The sequence below is a fragment of the Bidens hawaiensis genome, unplaced genomic scaffold (assembly GCF_021521415.1).
Source record: "Bidens hawaiensis isolate Kalapana, Puna unplaced genomic scaffold, B.hawaiensis_p1.1 tig00021234_1, whole genome shotgun sequence".
Taxonomy (NCBI): Eukaryota; Viridiplantae; Streptophyta; class Magnoliopsida; order Asterales; family Asteraceae; genus Bidens; species Bidens hawaiensis.
Genome location: NW_027493290.1, coordinates 350029 through 371729, shown reverse-complemented (window position 1 = coordinate 371729; position 21701 = coordinate 350029). Strand labels below are relative to the sequence as shown.

The 21701-nt window shown below is 43.9% G+C and overlaps 1 long non-coding RNA gene across 1 annotated transcript; it reads left to right on the top strand.

Annotated features, from left to right (window-relative positions):
• The first annotated feature begins 1144 nt into the window (after positions 1-1144).
• Positions 1145-20016, top strand: LOC143563073 (uncharacterized). The gene is made up of 2 exons (XR_013140596.1): positions 1145-1498; positions 19921-20016. It is a non-coding gene; the product is annotated as an uncharacterized LOC143563073 (long non-coding RNA).
• The last annotated feature ends 1685 nt before the right edge of the window (positions 20017-21701 follow it).

Sequence of the window (21701 nt, the reverse complement as noted above, 5' to 3'; positions counted from 1 at the left end):
ACGCGGTTTTTCCTCCGGCTCGTGTGCTACCTCCTTTGGCAATACTGGCAAAATTTCGAACGGGCCACGGGGTGGTGTGAGGGCATAATAATTGATCCGATTCTTTCTTAGGGTCTTAAAATATGGTATGGGAATCACCATGACCGAATTTATGATCCGATTCAGTGGTTAGACCCATACTGAGTTTTTCCTCCGACTCGTGTACTACCACCTTTGGCAATACTGACAAAATTTCGAACAGGCCACGGGGTGGCGTGAGGGCATAATAATTGATCCGATTCTTTCTTAGGGTCTTAAAATATGGTATGGCAGTCTCCATGACCGAATTTATGTTCCGATTCAGTGGTTCGACCCATACTTAGTTTTTCCTCCGACTCGTGTACGACCCCATTTGGCAATACTGGCAAAATTTCGAACGGTCTACGAAGTGGAGTGAGGGCATAATTATTGATCTGATTATTTCTTAGGGTCACAAAATATGGTATGGTAGTCTCCATGACCGAATTTATGATCCGATTCAGTGGTTCCACCAATACTCAGTTTTTCCTCCGTCTCGTGTACCACCCCTTTGGCAATACTGGCAAAATTTGAAACGGGCCACGGTGTGGCGTGAGGGCATAATTATTATTCCGATTCTTTCTTAGGGTCACAAAATATGGTATGGTATTCTTCATGACCGAATTTATGATCCGATTCAGTGATTCGACCAATACGCGGTTTTTCCTCCGGCTCGTGTACTACCTCCTTTGGTAATACTGGCAAAATTTTGAACGGGCCACGGCGTGGTGTGAGGGCATAATAATTGATCCGATTCTTTCTTAGGGTCTTAAAATATGGTATGGGAATCACCATGACCGAATTTATGATCCGATTCAGTGTTAGACCCATATTGAGTTTTTCCTCCGACTCGTGTACTACCACCTTTGGCAATACTGACAAAATTTCGAACGGGCCACGGGGTGGCGTGAGGGCATAATTATTTATCCAATTCTTTCTTAGGGTCACAAAATATGGTATGGCAGTCTCCATGACCGAATTTATGATCCGATTCAGTGGTTCGACCCATATTTAGATTTTCCTCCGACTAGTGTACCACCCCCTTTGGCAATACTGGCAAAATTTCAAACGGGCCACGGGGTGGCGTAAGGGCATAATTATTAATCCGATTATTTCTTAGGGTCAAAAAATATGGTTTGGTAGTCTTCACGACCGAATTTATGATCCGATTCAGTGGTTCCACCCATACTCAGCTTTTCCTCCGTCTCGTGTACTACCCCCATTGGCAATACTGTCAAAATTTTTAACGGGCCACGGGGTGGCGTGAGGGCATAATTATTGATCTGATCCTTTCTTAGGGTCACAAAATATGGTATGGAAGTCTCCATGACCGAATTTATGATCCGATTCAGTGGTTCCACCCATTCGCGGTTTTTCCTCCGAATCGTGTATGACCCCCTTTGGCAATACGGGCAAAATTTCGAACGGGCCACGGGGTGGCGTGAGGGTATAATAATTGATCCGATTCTTTCTTAGGGTCTTAAAATATGGTATGGCAGTCTCCATGACCGAATTTATATTCCGATTCAGTGGTTCGACCCATACTCAGTTTTTCCTCCGACTCGTGTACGACCCCATTTGGCAATACTGGCAAAATTTCGAACGGGCCACGGGGTGGAGTGAGGGCATAACTATCGATCTGATTATTTCATAGGGTCACAAAATATGGTATGGCAGTCTCCATGTCCGAATTTATGATCCGATTCAGTGGTTCAACCAATACTCAGTTTTTCCTCCGTCTCGTGCACCACCCCTTTGGCAATACTGGCAAAATTTGAAACGGGCCACGGTGTGGCGTGAGGGCATAATTATTATTCCGATTCTTTCTTAGGGTCACAAAATATGGTATGGTATTCTTCATGACCGAATTTATGATCTGATTCAGTGATTCGACCAATACGCGGTTTTTCCTCCGGCTCGTGTACTACCTCCTTTGGCAATACAGGCAAATTTTCGAACGGGCCACGGGGTGGTGTGAGGGCATAATAATTGATCCGATTCTTTCTTAGGGTCTTAAAATATGGTATGGGAATCACCATGACCGAATTTATGATCCGATTTAGTGGTTAGACCCATACTGAGTTTTTCCTCCAACTCGTGTACTACCACCTTTGGCAATACTGACAAAATTTCGAACGGGCCACGGGGTGGCGTGAGGGCATAATTATTTATCCAATTCTTTCTTAGGGTCACAAAATATGGTATGGCAGTCTCCATGACCGAATTTATGATCTGATTCAGTGGTTCGACCCATACTTAGATTTTCCTCCGACTCTTGTACCACCCCCTTTGGCAATACTGGGAAAATTTCAAACGGGCCACTGGGTGGCGTAAGGGCATAATTATTAATCCGATTATTTCTTAGGGTCACAAAATATGGTATGGTAGTCTTCACGACCGAATTTATGATCCGATTCAGTGGTTCCACCCATACTCAGCTTTTCCTCCGTCTCATGTACTACCCCCATTGGCAATATTGTCAAAATTTTTAACTGGCCACGGGGTGGCGTGAGGGCATAATTATTGATCTGATTCTTTCTTAGGGTCACAAAATATGGTATGGAAGTCTTCATGACCGAATTTTTGATCCGATTCAGTGGTTCCATCTATACTCAGTTTTTCCTCCGGCTCGTGTACTACACACCTTTGGAAATACTGACAAAATTTCGAACGAGCCATGGGGTGACGTGAGGGCATAATTATTGATCCGATTCTTTCTTAGGGTCACAAAATATGGTATGGCAGTCTTCATGACAGAATTTATGATTCGATTCAGTGGTTCGATCCATACTCAGTTTTTCCTACGACTCGTGTACTACCCCCTTTGGCATTACTGGCAAAATTTCGAACGCGCCACGGGGTGGCGTGATGGCATAATTATTGATCTGATTTTTTCTTAGGGTTATAAAATATGGTATGGCAGTCTCCATGACCGAATTTTTGATCCGATTCAGTGGTTCCACCCATACTCAGTTTTTCCTCCGTCTCGTGTACTACCCCCTTTGGCAATACTGTCAAAATTTTTAACGGGCCACGTGGTGGCGTGAGGGCATAATTATTTATCCGATTCTTTCTTAGGGTCTTAAAATATGGTATGGCAATCTCCATGACCGAATTTATGATCCGATTCAGTGATTCGACCTATACGCGGTTTTTCCTCCGGCTCGTGTACTACCTCCTTTGGCAATACTGGCAAAATTTCGAACGGGCCACGGGGTGGTGTGAGGGCATAATAATTGATCCGATTCTTTTTAGGGTCTTAAAAATATGGTATGGGAATCACCATGACCGAATTTATGATCCGATTCAGTGGTTAGACCCATACTGAGTTTTTCCTCCGGCTCGTGTACTACCCCCTTTGGCAATACTGGCAAAATTTTGAACAGGCCACGGGGTGGCGTGAGGGCATAATTATTGATCTGATTATTTCTTAGGGTCACAAAATATGGTATGTTAGTATCCATGACCGAATTTATGATCTGATTCAGTGGTTCCACCCATACTCAGTTTTTCCTCCGTCTCGTGTACTACCCCCTTTGGCAATACTGTCAAAATTTTTAACGTGCCACGGGGTGGCGTGAGGGCATATTTATTTATCCAATTCTTTCTTAGGGTCACAAAATATGGTATGGCAGTCTCCATGACCGAATTTATGATCCGATTCAGTGGTTCGACCCATACTTAGATTTTCCTCCGACTCGTGTATCACCCCTTTTGGCAATACTGGCAAAATATCAAACGGGCCACTGGGTGGCGTAAGGGCATAATTATTAATTCGATTATTTCTTATGGTCACAAAATATGGTATGGTAGTCTTCACGACCGAATTTTTGATCCGATTCAGTGGTTCCACCTATACTCAGTTTTTCCTCCGGCTCGTGTACTACACACCTTGGGAAATACTGACAAAATTTCGAACGAGCCATGGGGTGACGTGAGGGCATAATTATTGATCCGATTCTTTCTTAGGGTCACAAAATATGGTATGGCAGTCTTCATGACAGAATTTATGATTCGATTAAGTGGTTCGATCCGTACTCAGTTTTTCCTACGACTCGTGTACTACCACCTTTGGATTACTGGAAAAATTTCGAACGCGCCATGGCGTGCCGTGATGGCATAATTATTGATCTGATTTTTTCTTAGGGTCATAAAATATGGTATGGCAGTCTCCATGACCGAATTTATGATCCGATTCAGTGGTTCCACCTATACTCAGTTTTTCCTCCGGCTCGTGTACTACACACCTTGGGAAATACTGACAAAATTTCGAACGAGCCATGGGGTGACGTGAGGGCATAATTATTGATCCGATTCTTTCTTAGGGTCACAAAATATGGTATGGCAGTCTTCATGACAGAATTTATGATTCGATTAAGTGGTTCGATCCGTACTCAGTTTTTCCTACGACTCGTGTACTACCACCTTTGGATTACTGGAAAAATTTCGAACGCGCCATGGCGTGCCGTGATGGCATAATTATTGATCTGATTTTTTCTTAGGGTCATAAAATATGGTATGGCAGTCTCCATGACCGAATTTATGATCCGATTCAGTGGTTCCACCCATACTCAGTTTTTCCTCCGTCTCGTGTACTACCCCCATTGGCAATACTGTCAAAATTTTTAACGGGCCACGTGGTGGCGTGAGGGCATAATTATTTATCAGATTCTTTCTTAGGGTCTTAAAATATGGTATGGCAATCTCCATGACCGAATTTATGATCCGATTCAGTTATTCGACCCACACGCGGTTTTTCCTCCGGCTCGTGTACTACCTCCTTTGGCAATACTGGCAAAATTTCGAACGGGCCACGGGGTGGTGTGAGGGCATAATAATTGATCCGATTCTTTTTAGGGTCTTAAAAATATGGTATGGGAATCAACATTACCGAATTTATGATCCGATTCAGTGGTTAGACCCATACTGAGTTTTTCCTCCGGCTCGTGTACTACCCCCTTTGGCAATACTGGCAAAATTTTGAACAGGCCACGGGGTGGCGTGAGGGCATAATTATTGATCTGATTATTTCTTAGGGTCACAAAATACGGTATGTTAGTATCCATGACCGAATTTATGACCTGATTCAGTGGTTCCACCCATACTCAGTTTTTTCTCCGTCTCGTGTACTACCTCCGTTTGGCAATACTGTCAAAATTTCTTAGGGTCTTAAAATATGGTATGGCAGTCTCCATGACCGAATTTATGATCCGATTCAGTGGTTAGACCCATACTGAGTTTTTCCTCCGGCTCGTGTACTACCCCCCTTTGGCAATACTGGCAAAATTTTGAACAAGCCACGGGGTGGCGTGAGGGCATAATTATTGATCTGATTATTTCTTAGGGTCACAAAATATGGTATGTTAGTATCCATGACCGAATTTATGATCTGATTTAGTGGTTCCACCCATACTCAGTTTTTCCTCCGTCTCGTGTACTACCCCCTTTGGCAATACTGTCAAAATTTTTAACGTGCCACGGGGTGGCGTGAGGGCATAATTATTTATCCGATTCTTTCTTTGGATTTTAAAATATGGTATAGCAATCTCCAGGAACGAATTTATGATCCGATTCAGTGGTTCGACCCTTACGCGGTTTTTCCTCCGGCTCGTGTACTACCTCCTTTGGCAATACTGGCAAAATTTCGAACGGGCCACGGGGTGGTGTGAGTGCATAATAATTGATCCGATTCTTTCTTAGGGTCTTAAAATATGGTATGGCACTCACCATGACCGAATTTATGATCCGATTCAGTGGTTAGACTCATACTGAGTTTTTCCTCCGTCTCGTGTACTACCCATTTGGCAATACTGGCAAAATTTCGAACTGGCCACGGGGTGGCGTGAGGGCATAATTATTGATCTGATTATTTCATAGGGTCACAAAATATGGTATGGCAGTCACCATGACCGAATTTATGATCCGATTCAGTGGTTCCACCCATACTCAGTTTTTCCTCCGTCTCGTGTACTACCCCCTTAGGCAATACTGTCAAAATTTTTAACGTGCCACGGGGTTTCGTGAGCGCATAATTATTTATCCGATTCTTTCTTTGGGTCTTAAAATTTGGTATGGCAGTCTCCATGACCGAATTTATGATCCGATTAAGTGGTTCGACCCATACTCAGTTTTTCCTCCGGCTCGTGTACTACCTCCTTTGGCAATACTAGCAAAATTTTGACAGGCCACGGGGTGGTGTGAGGGCATATTAATTGATCCGATTCTTTCTTAGTGTCTTAAAATATGGTATGGCAATCACCATGACCAAATTTATGATCCAATTCAGTGGTTAGACCCATACTGACTTTTTCCTCCGGGTCGTGTACTACCCCATTGGCAATACTGGCAAAATTTCAAACGGGCCACGGGGTGGTGTGAGGGCATAATAATTGATCCGATTCTTTCTTAGGGTCTTAAAATATGGTATGGGAATCACCGTGACCGAATTTATGATCCGATTCAGTGGTTAGACCCATACTGAGTTTTTCCTCCGACTCGTGTACTACCACCTTTGGCAATACTGACAAAATTTCGAACGGGCCACGGGGTGGCGTGAGCGCATAATTATTTATCCAATTCTTTCTTAGGGTCACAAAATATGGTATGGCAGTTTCCATGACCGAATTTATGATCCGATTCAGTGGTTCGACCCATACTTAGATTTTCCTCCGACTCGTGTACCACCCCCTTTGGCAATACTGGCAAAATTTCAAACGGGCAACTGGGTGGCGTAAGGGCATAATTATTAATCCGATTATTTCTTAGGGTCACAAAATATGGTATGGTAGTCTTCACGACCGAATTTTTGATCCGATTCGGTGGTTCCACCCATACTCAGTTTTTCCTCCGGCTCGTGTACTACACACCTTTGGAAATACTGACAAAATTTCGAACGAGCCATGGGGTGACGTGAGGGCATAATTATTGATCCGATTCTTTCTTAGGGTCACAAAATATGGTATGGCAGTCTTCATGTCAGAATTTATGATTCGATTTAGTGGTTCGATCCATATTCAGGTTTTCTTACGACTCGTGTACTACCCCCTTTGGCATTACAGGCAAAATTTCGAACGCGCCTCGGGGTGGCGTGATGGCATAATTATTGATCTGATTTTTTCTTAAGGCCATAAAATATGGTATGGCAGTCTCCATGACCGAATTTATGATCCGATTCAGTGGTTCCACCTATACTCAGTTTTTCCTCCGTCTCGTGTACTACCCCCTTTGGCAATACTGTCAAAATTTTTAACGGGCCACGTGGTGGCGTGAGGGAATGATTATTTATCCGATTCTTTCTTAGGGTCTTAAAATATGGTATGGCAATCTCCATGACCGAATTTATGATCCGATTCAGTGATTCGTCCCATACGCGGTTTTTCCTCCGGCTCGTGTACTACCTCCTTTGGCAATACTGGCAAAATTTCGAACGGGCCACGGGGTGGTGTGAGGGCATAATAATTGATCCGATTCTTTTTAGGGTCTTAAAAATATGGTATGGGAATCACCATGACCGAATTTATGATCCGATTCAGTGGTTAGACCCATACTGAGTTTTTCCTCCAGCTCGTGTACTACCTCCTTTGGCAATACTGGAAAATTTTTGAACAAGCCACGGGGTGGCGTGAGGGCATAATTATTTATCCGATTCTTTCTTTGGATTTTAAAATATGGTATAGCAATCTCCAGGACCGAATTTGTGATCCGATTCAGTGGTTCGACCCATACGCGGTTTTTCCTCCGGCTCGTGTACTACCTCCTTTGGCAATACTGGCAAAATTTCGAACGGGCCACGGGGTGGTGTGAGGGCATAATAATTGATCCGATTCTTTCTTAGGGTCTTAAAATATGGTATGGCAATCCCCATGACCGAATTTATGATCCGATTCAGTGGTTAGACCCATACTCAGTTTTTCCTCCGGCTCGTGTACTACCCCTTTGGCAATACTGGCAAAATTTTGAACTGGCCACGGGGTGGCGTGAGGGCATAATTATTGATCTGATTATTTCATAGGGTCACAAAATATGGTATGGCAGTCTCCATGACCGAATTTATGATCCGATTCATTGGTTCCACCCATACTCAGTTTTTCCTCCGTCTCGTGTACTACCCCCTTAGGCAATACTGTCAAAATTTTTAACGTGCCACGGGGTTTCGTGAGGGCATAATTATTTATCCGATTCTTTCTTTGGGTCTTAAAATTTGGTATGGCAGTCTCCATGACCGAATTTATGATCCGATTAAGTGGTTCGACCCATACTCAGTTTTTCCTCCGGCTCGTGTACTACCTCCTTTGGCAATACTGGCAAAATTTCGAACGGGCCACGGGGTGGTGTGAGGGCATAATAATTGATCCGATTCTTTCTTAGGGTCTTAAAATATGGTATGGGAATCACCATGACCGAATTTATGATCCGATTCAGTGGTTAGACCCATACTGAGTTTTTCCTCCGACTCGTGTACTACCACCTTTGGCAATCCTGACAAAATTTCGAACGGGCCACGGGGTGGCGTGAGGGCATAATTATTTATCCAATTCTTTCTTAGGGTCACAAAATATGGTATGGTAGTCTCCATGACCGAATTTATGATCCGATTCAGTGGTTCGACCCATACTTAGATTTTCCTCCGACTCGTGTACCACCCCCTTTGGCAATACTGGCAAAATTTCAAACGGGCCACTGGGTGGCGTAAGGGCATAATTATTAATCCGATTATTTCTTAGGGTCACAAAATATGGTATGGTAGTCTTCACGACCGAATTTTTGATCCGATTCAGTGGTTCCACCCATACTCAGTTTTTCCTCCGGCTCGTGTACTACACACCTTTGGAAATACTGACAAAATTTCGAACGAGCCATGGGTGACGTGAGGGCATAATTATTGATCCGATTCTTTTTTAGGGTCACAAAATACGGTATGGCAGTCTTCATGACAGAATTTATGATTCGATTCAGTGGTTCGATCCATACTCAGTTTTTCCTACGACTCGTGTACTACCCCCTTTGGCATTACAGGCAAAATTTCGAACGCGCCACGGGGTGGCGTGATGGCATAATTATTGATCTGATTTTTTCTTAGGGTCATAAAATATGGTATGGCAGTCTCCATGACCGAATTTATGATCCGATTCAGTGGTTCCACCCATACTCAGTTTATCCTCCGTCTCGTGTACTACCCCCTTTGGCAATACTGTCAAAATTTTTAACGGGCCACGGGGTGGCCTGAGGTCATAGTTATTGATTCGATTGTTTATTAAAGTTAAAAAATATGGTATGGCAGTCTCCATGACCGAATTTATGATCCAATTCAGTGGTTCGCCAATACTCAGATTTTCCTTCGTCTCGTGTACTACCCCATTTGGCAATACTGGCAAAATTTTGAACGGGCCACTGGGTGGCGTGAGTGCATAATTATTGATCTGATTCTTTCTTAGGGTCACAAAATATGGTATGGCAGTCTCCATGACCGAATTTATGATCCGATTCTGTGGTTCGACCCATACGCGGTTTTTCCTCCGGCTCGTGTACTATCTCGTTTGGCAATACTGGCAAAATTTCGAACGGGCCACGAGGTGGCGTGAGGGCATAATAAATGATCCGACTCTTTCTTAGGGTCTTAAAATATGGTATGGCAGTCTCCATGACCGAATTTATGATCCGATTCAGTGGTTAGACCCATACTGAGTTTTTCCTCCGGCTCGTGTACTACCCACTTTGGTAATACTAGCAAAATTTCAAACGGGCCACGGGGTGGCGTGAGGGCATAATTATTTATCTGATTTCTTCTTAGGGTCTCAAAATATGCATGGCAATCTCCATGACCGAATTTATGATCCGATTCAGTGGTTCGACCCATACTCAGATTTTCTTCCGACTCGTGTACCACCCCCTTTGGCAATACTGTCAAAATTACGAACGTGCAACGGGGTGGCGTGAGGGCATAATTATTGATCTGATTCTTTCTTTGGGTCACAAAATATGGTATGGCAGTCTCCATGACCGAATTTATTATCCGATTCAGTGGTTCGACCCATACGGGGTTTTTCCTCCGGCACGTGTACTATCTCCTTTGGCAATACTGCCAAAATTTCGAACGGGCCACGAGGTGGAGTGAGGGCATAATAATTGATCCGATTCTTTCTTAGTGTCTTAAAATATGGTATGGTAGTCTCCATGACCGAATTTATGATCCGATTCAGTGGTTCCACCCATACTCAGTGTTTCCTCTATCTCGTGTACTACCCCCTTTGGCAATACTGGCAAAATTTCGAACGGGCCACGGGGTGGCGTGAGTGCATAGTTATTGATCTGATTCTTTCTTTGGGTCAAAAATTATGGAATGGCAGTCTCCATGACAGAATTTATGATCCGATTCAGTGGTTCGATCCATACTCAGTTTTACCTCCGACTCGTGTACTACCCCCATCGGCAATACTGGCAAAATTTCAAACGGGCCACGTGATGGCGTGAGGGAATAATTGTTTATCTGATCTTTCTTAGGGTCACAAAATATGTATGGCAATCTCCATGACCGAATTTATGATCCGATTCAGTGGTTCGACCCATACTCAGATTTTCTTCCGATTCTGTACCACCCCCTTTGGCAATACTGTCAAAATTACGAACGGGCAACAGGGTGGTGTGAGGGCATAATTATTGATCTGATTCTTTCTTTGGGTCACAAAATATGGTATGGCAGTCTCCATGACCGAATTTATGATCCGATTCAGTGGTTCGACCCATACGGGGTTTTTCCTCCTGCTCGTGTACTATCTCCTTTGGCAATACTGGCAAAATTTCGAACGGGCCACGAGGTTGCTTGAGGGCATAATAAATGATCCGATTCTTTCTTAGGGTCTTAAAATATAGTATGGCAGTCTCCATGACCAAATTTATGATCCGATTCAATGGTTAGACCCATACTGAGTTTTTCCTCCGGCTCGTGTACTACCCATTTTGGCAATACTAGCAAAATTTCGAACTGGCCACGGGGTGGCGTGAAAGCATAATTATTGATCCGATTCTTTCTTAGGGTCACAAAATATGGTATGGCAGTCTCCATGACCGAAATTTCAGTGGTTCCACCCATACTCAGTGTTTCCTCTATCTCGTGTACTACCCTCTTTGGAAATACTGGCAAAATTTTGAACGGGCAACGAGGTGGCGTGAGGGCATAATTATTTATCTGATTCTTTCTTAGGGTCACAAAATTTGGTATGGCATTCTCCATGACCGAATTTATGATCCGATTCAGTGGTTCGACCCATACTCAGTTTTTCCTCCGACTCGTGTACCACCCCTTTGTCAATACTAGCAAAATTTCGAACGGGCCACGGGGTGGCATGAGTTCATAGTTATTGATCTGATTCTTTATTAAGGTCAAAAAATATGGTTTGGCAGTCTCCATGACCGAATTTATGATCCAATACATTGTTCGACCCATACTCAGATTTTCCTCCGTCTCGTGTACTACCCCATTTGGCAATACTGTCAAAATTTTGAACGGGCCACGGGGTGGCGTGAGTGCATAGTTATTGATCTGATTCTTTCTTTGGGTCAAAAAATATGGTACATGACCGAATTTATGATCCGATACAGTGGTTCGATCCATACTCAGTTTTTCCTCCGACTCGTGTACTACCCCCATTGGCAATACTGGCAAAATTTCAAACAGGCCACGGGGTGGCGTGAGGGCATAATTATTTATGTGATTCTTTCTTAGAGTCACAAAATATGTATGGCAATCTCCACGACCGAATTTATGATCTGATTCAGTGGTTCGACCCATACTCAGATTTTTTTCCGACTCGTGTACCACCCCCTTTGGCAATACTGTCAAAATTACGAACGGGCAACGGGGTGAAGTGAGGGCATAATTATTGATCTGATTCTTTCTTAGGGTCACAAAATATGGTATGGCAGTCTCCATGACCGAATTTATGATCCGATTTAGTGGTTCGACCCATACGGGGTTTTTCCTCCGGCTCCTGTACTATCTCCTTTGGCAATACTGGCAAAATTTCGAACGGGCCACGAGGTGGCGTGAGGGCATAATAAATGATCTGATTCTTTCATAGGGTCTTAAAATATGTTATGGCAGTCTCCATGACCGAATTTATGATCCGATTCAGTGGTCAGACCCATACTGAGTTTTTTCTCCGGCTCGTGTACTACCCACTTTGGCAATACTAGCAAAATTTTGAACTGGCCACGGGGTGGCGTGAGGGCATAATTATTGATTCGATTCTTTCTTAGGGTCACAAAATATGGTATGGCTGTCTCCATGACCGAAAATATGATCCGATTCAGTGGTTTCACCCATGCTTAGTGTTTCCTCTGTCTCGTGTACTACCACCTTTGGCAATACTGGCAAAATTTTTAATGGGCCACGGGGTGGCGTGAGGGCATAATTATTGATCTGATTCTTTCTTAGGGTCAAAAAATATGGTATGGCAGTCTCCATGACCGAAATTATGATCCGATTCAGTGGTTCCTCCCATACTCGGTGTTTCCTCTGTCTCGTGTACTACCACCTTTGGCAATACTGGCAAAATTTTGAACGGGCCACGGGGTGGCGTGAGGGCATAATTATTTATCTGATTCTTTCTTAAAGTCACAAAATATGGTATGGCTGTCTCCATAACCGAAATTATGATCCGATTCAGTGGTTCCACCCATACTCAGTGTTTCCTCTGTTTCGTGTACTACCCCCTTTGGAAATACTAGTAAAATTTTGAACGGGCCACGGGGTGGCGTGAAGGCATAATTATTTATCTGATTCTTTTTTAGTGTCACAAAATATGGTATGGATTTCTCCATGACCGAATTTATGATCCGATTCAGTGGTTCGACCCATACTCATTTTTTCCTTCGACTCGTGTACAATCCCCTTTGGCAAACTGGCAAAATTTTGAACGGGCCACGGGGTGGCGTGAGGTCATAGTTATTGATCTGATTCTTTATTAGGGTCAAAAAATATGGTATGGCAGTCTCCATGACCGAATTTATGATCCAATTCATTGGTTCGACCTATGCTTAGATTTTCCTCCGTCTCGTGTACTACCTCCTTTGGCAATACTGGCTTAATTTTGAACAGGCCACTGGGTGGCGTGAGGGTATAATTATTTATCCGATTCCTTCTTAGGGTCAAAAAATATGGTATGGCAGTCTCCCTGACCGAATTTATAATCCGATTCAGTGGTTCGATCCATACTCAGTTTTTCCTCCGACTCGTGTACTACCCCCATTGGCAATACTGGCAAAATTTCAAACTGGCCACGGGGTGGCGTGAGGGCATAATTATTTATCTGATTCTTTCTTAGGGTCACAAAATATGGTATGGCAGTCGCCATGTCCGAATTTATGATCAGATTCAGTGGTTCCACCCATACGGGGATTTTCCTCCGTTTCGTGTACTACCCCCTTTGGCAATACTCTCAAAATTTTTAACGGGCCACAGGGTGGCGTGAGGGCATAATTATTTATCCGATTCTTTCTTAGGGTCACAAAATATGGTATGACATTCTCCATTTCCGAATTTATGATCCGATTCAGTGGTTCGACCCATACGTGGTTTTTCCTCCGGCTCGTGTACTAAATCCTTTGGCAATACTGGAAAAATTTCGAACGGGCCACGGGGTGGTGTGAGGGCATAATAATTGATCCGATTCTTTCTTAGGGTCTTAAAATATGGTATGGCAATCACCATTACCGAATTTATGATCCGATTCAGTGGTTAGACACATACTGAGTTTTTCCTCCGGCTCGTGTACTACCCCCTTTGGCAATACTATCAAAATTACGAACGGGCCACGGGGTGGCGTGAGGGCATAATTATTGATCTGATTCTTACTTAGGGTCACAAAATATGGTATGGCAGTCTCCATTACCGAATTTCTGCTTCCGATTCAGTGGTTCGAACCATACGCGGTTTTTCCTCCGGCTAATGTACTACCTCCTTTGGCAATACTGGCAAAATTTCGAAAGGGCCACGGGGTGGCGTGAGGGCATAATAACTGATCCGATTCTTTCTTAAGGTCTTAAAATATAGTATGGCAGTCAACATGACCGAATTTATGATCCGATTCATTGGTTAGACCGTTACTGAGTTATTCCTCCTTCTCGTGTACTACCCTCTTTGGCAATACTGGCAAAATTTCGAACTGACCACGGGGTGGCGTGAGTGCATAATTATGGATCCGATTCTTTCTTGGGGTCATAAAATATGGTATGGCTGTCTCCATGACCGAAATTATGATCCAATTCAGTGGTTCCACCCATAATCATTGTTTCCTCTGTCTCGTGTACTATACCCCCTTTGGCAATACTGGAAAAATTTTGAACGGGCTACGGGGTGGTGTGAGGGCATAGTTATTGATCTGATTTTTTCCTAGGGTCAAAAAATATGGTATGGCAGGCTCCATGACCGAATTTATGATCCGATTCAGAGGTTCGACCCATACTCAGATTTTCCTCCGACTCGTGTACCACCCCTTTGGCAATACTGTCAAAATTACGAACGGGCCACGGGGTGGCGTGAGGGCATAATTATTGATCTAATTCTTTCTGTGGGTCACAAAATATGGTATGGCAGTGTCCATGACCGAATTTATGATCCGATTAAGTGGTTCGATCCATACGCGGTTTTTCCTCAGGCTCGTGTACTACCTCCTTTGGCAATACTGGCAAAATTTTGAACGGGCCACGGGGTGGCGTGAGGGCATAATAATTGATCCGATTCTTTCTTAGGGTCACCAAATATGGTATGGCAGTCTCCATGACCGAATTTATGATCTGATTCAGTGGTTCCATCCGTACTCAGTATTTCCTCCGACTCGTGTACTACCCCTTTTGGCAATACTGTCAAAATTTTTAACGTGCCACGGGGTGGCGTGAGGGCATAATTATTTATCCAATTCTTTCTTAGGGTCACAAAATATGGTATGACATTCTCCATGACCGAATTTATGATCCGATTCAGTAGTTCGACACATACTTAGATTTTCCTCCGACACGTGTACCACCCCCTTTGGCAATACAGGCTAAATTTCAAACGGGCCACGGGGTGGCGTAAGGGCATAATTATTAATCCGAATATTTCTTTGGGTCACATATTATGGTATGGTAGTCTTCATGACCGAATTTATGATCCGATTCAGTGGTTCCACCCATACTCAGTTTTTCCTCCGGCTCGTGTACTACCACCTTTGGCAATACTGACAAAATTTCGAACGGGCCACGGGGTAGCGTAAGGGCATAATTATTTATCCAATTCTTTCTTAGGGTCACAATATATGGTATAGCAGTCTCCATGACCGAATTTATAATCCGATTCAGTGGTTCGACCCATACTTAGATTTTCCTCCGACTCGTGTACCACCCCCATTGGCAATACTAGCAAAATTTCAAACGGGCCACGGGGTGCGTCAGGGCATAATTATTAATCCGATTATTTCATAGGGTCACAAAATATGGTACGGCAGTCTCCATGACCGAATTTATGATCCGATTCAGTAGTTCGACCCATACTTAGATTTTTCTCAGAATCGTGTACCACCCCCTTTGGCAATACTAGTTAAATTTCAAACGGGCCACGGGGTGGCGTAAGGGCATAATTATTAATCCGAATATTTCTTAGGGTCACATAATATGGTATGGCAGTCTTCCTGACCGAATATATGATCCGATTCAGTGGTTCCACCCATACTCAGTTTTTCCTCAGGCTCGTGTACTACCCACCTTTGGAAATACTGACAAAATTTCGAACGGGCCTCGGGGTGACGTGAGGGCATAATTATTGATCCGATTCTTTCATAGGGTCATAAAATATGGTATGGAAGTCTTCATGACCGAATTTATGATTCGATTCAGTGGTTCGATCCATACTCAGTTTTTCCTCTGACTCGTGTACTACCCCCTTTGGCAATACTGGCAAAATTTCGAACAGGCCACGGGGTGGCGTGTGGGCATAATTATTGATATTTTTTTCATATGGTCATAAAATATGGTATGGAAGTTCCATGACCGAATGATCCGATTAACTGGTTCGACCCATACGCGGTTTTTCCTCAGGCTCGTGTACCCTTTGGCAATACTGGCAAAATTTCGAACGGGCCACGGGGTGGCGTGAGGGCATAATAATTGCTCTGATTCTTTCTTAGGGTCACAAAATATGGTATGGCAGTCTCCATGACCGAATTTATGATCCGATTCAGTGGTTCCACCCATACTCAGTTTTTCCTCCGTCTCGTGTACTACCCCCTTTGGCAATACTGTCAAAATTTTTAACGGGCCACGGGGTGGCGTGAGGGCATAATTATTTATCCGATTCTTTCTTAGGGTCAAAAAATATGGTATGACAGTCTCCATGACCGAATTTATGATCCGATTCAGTGGTTCAACCCATACGCGGTTTTTCCTCCGGCTCGTGTACTACCTCCTTTGGCAATACTGGCAAAATTTCGAACGGGCCACGGGGTGGTGTGAGGGCATAATAATTGATCCGATTCTTTCTTAGTGTCTTAAAATATGGTATGGCAGTCTTCATGACCGAATTTATGTTCCGATTCAGTGGTTCAACCCATACTCAGTTTTTCCTCCGACTCGTGTACGACCCCATTTGGCAATACTGGCAAAATTTCGAACGGGCCACGGGGTGGCGTGAGGGCATAATTATTGATCTGATTATTTCTTAGGGTCACAATATATGGTATGGCAGTCTCCATGACCGAATTTATGATCCGATTCAGTGGTTCCACCAATACTCAGTTTTTCCTCCGTCTCGTGTACCACCCCTTTGGCAATACTGGCAAAATTTGAAACGGGCCACGGTGTGGCGTGAGGGTATAATTATTATTCCGATTCTTTCTTAGGGTCACAAAATATGGTATGGTATTCTTCATGACCGAATTTATGATCCGATTCAGTGATTCGACCAATACGCGGTTTTTCCTCCGGCTCGTGTACTACCTCCTTTGGCAATACAGGCAAAATTTCGAACGGGCCACGGGGTGGTATGAGGGCATAATAATTGATCCGATTCTTTCTTAGGGTCTTAAAATATGGTATGGGAATCACCATGACCGAATTTATGATCCGATTCAGTGGTTAGACCCATACTGAGTTTTACCTCCGACTCATGTACTACCCCCTTTGGCAATATAGGCAAAATTTCGAACTGGACACGGGGTGGCGTGAGGGCACAATTATTGATCTGATTATTTCTTAGGGTCGCAAAATATGGTATGGCAGTCTCAATGACAGAATTTATGATCCGATTATGTGGTTCCACCCATACTCAGTTTTTCCTCCGTCTCGTGTACTACCCCCTTTGGGAATACTGTCATAATTTTTAACGTGCCACGAGGTGGCGTGAGGGCATAATTATTTATCCAATTCTTTTTTAGGGTCTTAAAATATGGTATAGCAATCTTCATGACCGAATTTATGATCCGATTCAGTGGTTAGACCCATACTGAGTTTTTCCTCCGACTCGTGTACTACCACCTTTGGCAACACTGACAAAATTTTGAACGGGCCACGGGGTTGCGTGAGGGCATAATTATTGATCCGATTCTTTCTTAGGGTCACAAAATATGGTATGGCAGTCTCCATGACCGAATTTAAGATCCGATTCAGTGGTTCGACCCATACTTAGATTTTCCTCCGACTCGTGTACCACCCCCTTTGGCAATACTGCCAAAATTTCAAACGGGCCACTGGGTGGCTTAAGGGCATAATTATTGATCCGATTATTTCTTAGGGTCAAAAAATATGGTATGGTAGTCTTCACGACCGAATTTATGATCCGATTCAGTGGTTCCACCCATACTCATTTTTTCCTCCGACTCGTGTACTACCCCCTTTGGCAATACTGGCAAAATTTCGAACAGGCCACGGGGTGGCGTGTGGGCATAATTTTTGATCTGTTTTTTTCATATGGTCATAAAATATGGTATGGCAGTGTCCATGACCGAATTTATGATCCGATTAAGTGGTTCGACCCATACGCGGTTTTTCCTCAGGCTCGTGTACTACATCCTTTGGCAATACTAGCAAAATTTCGAACGGGCCACGGGGTGGCGTGAGGGCATAATTATTGATCTGATTCTTTCTTAGGGTCACAAAATATGGTATGGAAGTCTCCATGACCGAATTTATGATCCGATTCAGTGGTTCCACCCATACGCGGTTTTTCCTCCGACTCGTGTATGACCCCCTTTGGCAATACTGGCAAAATTTCGAACGGGCCACGGGGTGGCGTGAGGGCATAATAATTGATCCGATTCTTTCTTAGGGTCTTAAAATATGGTATGGCAGTCTCCATGACCGAATTTATGTTCCGATTCAGTGGTTCGACCCATACTCAGTTTTTCCTCCGACTCGTGTACGACCCCATTTGGCAATACTGGCAAAATTTCGAACGGGCCACGGGGTGGAGTGAGGGCATAATTATCGATCTGATTATTTCTTAGGTCACAAAATATGGTATGACAGTCTCCATGACCGAATTTATGATCCGATTTAGTGGTTCCACCAATACTCAGTTTTTCCTCCGTCTCGTGTACCACCCCTTTGGCAATACTGGCAAAATTTGAAACGGGCCACGGTGTGGCGAGAGGGCATAATTATTATTCCGATTCTTTCTTAGGGTCACAAAATATGGTATGGTATTCTTCATGACCGAATTTATGATCCGATTCAGTGATTGGACCAATACGCGGTTTTTCCTCCAGCTCGTGTACTACCTCCTTTGGCAATACTGGCAAAATTTCGAACGGGCCACGGGGTGGTGTGAGGGCATAATAATTGATCCGATTCTTTCTTAGGGTCTTAAAATATGGTATGGGAATCACCATGACCGAACTTATGATCCGATTCACTGGTTAGACCCATACTGAGTTTTTCCTCCGACTCGTGTACTGGTAACCTTTGGCAATACAGACAAAATTTCGAACGGGCCACGGGGGTGGCGTGAGGGCATAATTATTTATCCAATTCTTTCTTAGGGTCACAAAATATGGTATGGCAGTCTCCATGACCGAATTTATGATCTGATTCAGTGGTTCGACCCATACTTAGATTTTCCTCCGACTCGTGTACTACCACCTTTGGCAACACTGACAAAATTTCGAACGGGCCACGGGGTGGCGTGAGGGCATTATTATTGATCCGATTCTTTCTTTGGGTCACAAAATATGGTATGGCAGTCTCCATAACCGAATTTATGATCCGATTCAGTGGTTCGACCCATACTTAGGTTTTCCTCCGACTCGTGTACCTCCCCCTTTGGCAATACTGGCAAAATTTCAAACGGGCCACTGGGTGGCGTAGGGGCATAATTATTAATCCGATTATTTCTTAGGGTCACAAAATATGGTTTGGTAGTCTTCACGACCGAATTTATGATCCGATTCAGTGGTTCCACCCATACTCAGCTTTTCCTCCGTCTCGTGTACTACCCCCATTGGCAATACTGTCAAAAATTTTAACGGGCCACGGGGTGGCGTGAGGGCATAATTATTGATCTGATTCTTTCTTAGGGTCACAAAATATGGTATGGAAGTCTCCATGACCGAATTTATGATCCGATTCAGTGGTTCCACCCATACGCGGTTTTTCCTCCGACTCGTGTATGACCCCCTTAGGCAACACTGGCAAAATTTAGAACGGGCCACGGGGTGGCGTGAGGGCATAATAATTGATCCGGTTCTTTCTTAAGGTCTTAAAATATGGTATGGCAGTCTCCATGACCGAATTTATGTTCCGATTCAGTGGTTCGACCCATACTCAGTTTTTCCTCCGACCCGTGTACGACCCCATTTGGCAATACTGGCAAAATTTCGAACGGGCCACGGGGTGGAGTGAGGGCATAATTATCGATCTGATTATTTGTTATGGTCACAAAATATGGTATGACAGTCTCCATGACCGAATTTATGATCCGATTTAGTGGTTCCACCAATACTCAGTTTTTCCTCCGTCTCGTGTACCACCCCTTTGGCAATACTGGCAAAATTTGAAACGGGCCACGGTGTGGCGAGAGGGCATAATTATTATTCCGATTCTTTCATAGGGTCACAAAATATGGTATGGTATTCTTCATGACCGAATTTATGATCCGATTCAGTGATTGGACCAATACGCGGTTTTTCCTCCGGCTCGTGTACTACCTCCTTTGGCAATACTGGCAAAATTTCGAACGGGCCACGGGGTGGTGTGAGGGCATAATAATTGATCCGATTCTTTCTTTGGGTCTTAAAATATAGTATGGGAATCACCATGACCGAACTTATGATCCGATTCACTGGTTAGACCCATACTGAGTTTTTCCTCCGACTCGTGTACTACCACCTTTGGCAATACTGACAAAATTTCGAACGGGCCACGGGGTGGCGTGAGGGCATAATTATTTATCCAATTCTTTCTTAGGGTCACAAAATATGGTATGGCAGTCTCCATGACCGAATTTATTATCTGATTCAGTGGTTCGACCCATACTTAGATTTTCCTCCGACTCGTGTACTACCACCTTTGGCAACACTGACAAAATTTCGAACGGGCCACGGGGTGGCGTGAGGGCATAATTATTGATCCGATTCTTTCTTCGGGTCACAAAATATGGTATGGCAGTCTCCATAACCGAATTTATGATCCGATTCAGTGGTTCGACCCATACTTAGGTTTTCCTCCGACTCGTGTACCTCCCCCTTTGGCAATACTGGCAAAATTTCAAACGGGCCACTGGGTGGCGTAAGGGCATAATTATTAATCCGATTATTTCTTAGGGTCACAAAATATGGTTTGGTAGTCTTCACGACCGAATTTATGATCCGATTCAGTTGTTCCACCCATACTCAGCTTTTCCTCCGTCTCGTGTACTACCCCCATTGGCAATACTGTCAAAATTTTTAACGGGCCACGGGGTGGTGTGAGGGCATAATTATTGATCTGATTCTTTCTTAGGGTCACAAAATTTGGTATGGAAGTCTCCATGACTGAATTTATGATCCGATTCAGTGGTTCCACCCATACGCGGTTTTTCCTCCGACTCGTGTATGACCCCCTTAGGCAACACTGGCAAAATTTAGAACGGGCCACGGGGTGGCGTGAGGGCATAATAATTGATCCGGTTCTTTCTTAAGGTCTTAAAATATGGTATGGCAGTCTCCATGACCGAATTTATGTTCCGATTCAGTGGTTCGACCCATACTCAGTTTTTCCTCCGACTCGTGTACGACCCCATTTGGCAATACTGGCAAAATTTCGAACGGGCCACGGGGTGGAGTGAGGGCATAATTATTGATCTAATTATTTCTTAGGGTCACAAAATATGGTATGGCAGTCTCCATGACCGAATTTATTGATCTGATTATTTTCCTCCGTCTCGTGTACCACCCCTTTGGCAATACTGGCAAAATTTGAAACGGGCCACGGTGTGGCGTGAGGGCATAATTATTATTCCGATTCTTTCTTTGGGTCACAAAATAAGGTATGGTATTCTTCATGACCGAATTTATGATCCGATTCAGTGATTCGACCAATACGCGGTTTTTCCTCCGGCTCGTGTACTACCTCCTTTGGCAATACTGGCAAAATTTCGAACGGGCCACGGGGTGGTGTGAGGGCATAATAATTGATCCGAT